Source organism: Physeter macrocephalus, unplaced genomic scaffold, assembly GCF_002837175.3.
Source record: "Physeter macrocephalus isolate SW-GA unplaced genomic scaffold, ASM283717v5 random_136, whole genome shotgun sequence".
Taxonomy (NCBI): Eukaryota; Metazoa; Chordata; class Mammalia; order Artiodactyla; family Physeteridae; genus Physeter; species Physeter macrocephalus.
This window is the reverse complement of record NW_021145422.1, coordinates 99269-99940: the sequence shown is the minus strand read 5'-3', so window position 1 is coordinate 99940 and position 672 is coordinate 99269. Positions and strand designations below refer to the sequence as shown.

Below are 672 nucleotides of genomic sequence, written 5' to 3'. Positions count from 1 at the left end.
GGGATCCTCCCGGACCGGGGCGCGAACCCGTGTCCCCTGCACCGGCAGGCGGACTCCCAACCACTGCGCCACCAGGGAAGCCCTAGAGGCCATTTTTAAATGGCCACATTCCCCACAAAGTATCTGACCTTTTTTTTTTTTTAATTTATTTTATTCAAGTATCTGGACAAAACTATAATTCTTTTTTTTTTTTTTTTTTGCCGTACGCAGCACAGGCTCCGGACGCGCAGGCTCAGCGGCCACGGCTCACGGGCCCAGCCGCTCCGCGGCATGTGGGATCCTCCCGGACCGGGGCGCGAACCCGCGTCCCCTGCATCGGCGGGCGGACTCTCAACCGCTGCGCCGCCAGGGAAGCCCAAGATTTTGATTCTTAAAAAACCTGCCCCTGGGTGAGCCTCTTCCTCCTCCTCCAGTGCCCTGACTCCAAAGGGGAAATGGGGTCCATGCAGTGAAGGCGGGGCCGGCGTCACCCGCTGAGTCTTCAGGCTGGTGAACTGGAAGTTGTGAACCGGATGAGGTGTAAGTGACACGTCTGTTAAAAAGAAAATCTGGGCTTCCCTGGTGGCGCAGTGGTTGAGAGTCCACCTGCCGATGCAGGGGACACGGGTTCGCGCCCCGGTCCGGGAGGATCCCACATGCCGCGGAGCGGCTGGGCCCGTGAGCCGTGGCCGC

General features: G+C 59.8%; 1 protein-coding gene across 1 annotated transcript in view; it reads right to left on the bottom strand.

Moving 5' to 3' along the window:
• ZBP1 (Z-DNA binding protein 1) overlaps positions 1–672 on the bottom strand; it is a gene marked incomplete at its 3' end in the record, with an annotated part of 10052 nt that overhangs the window by 8325 nt on the left and 1055 nt on the right. The window lies entirely within an intron of this gene.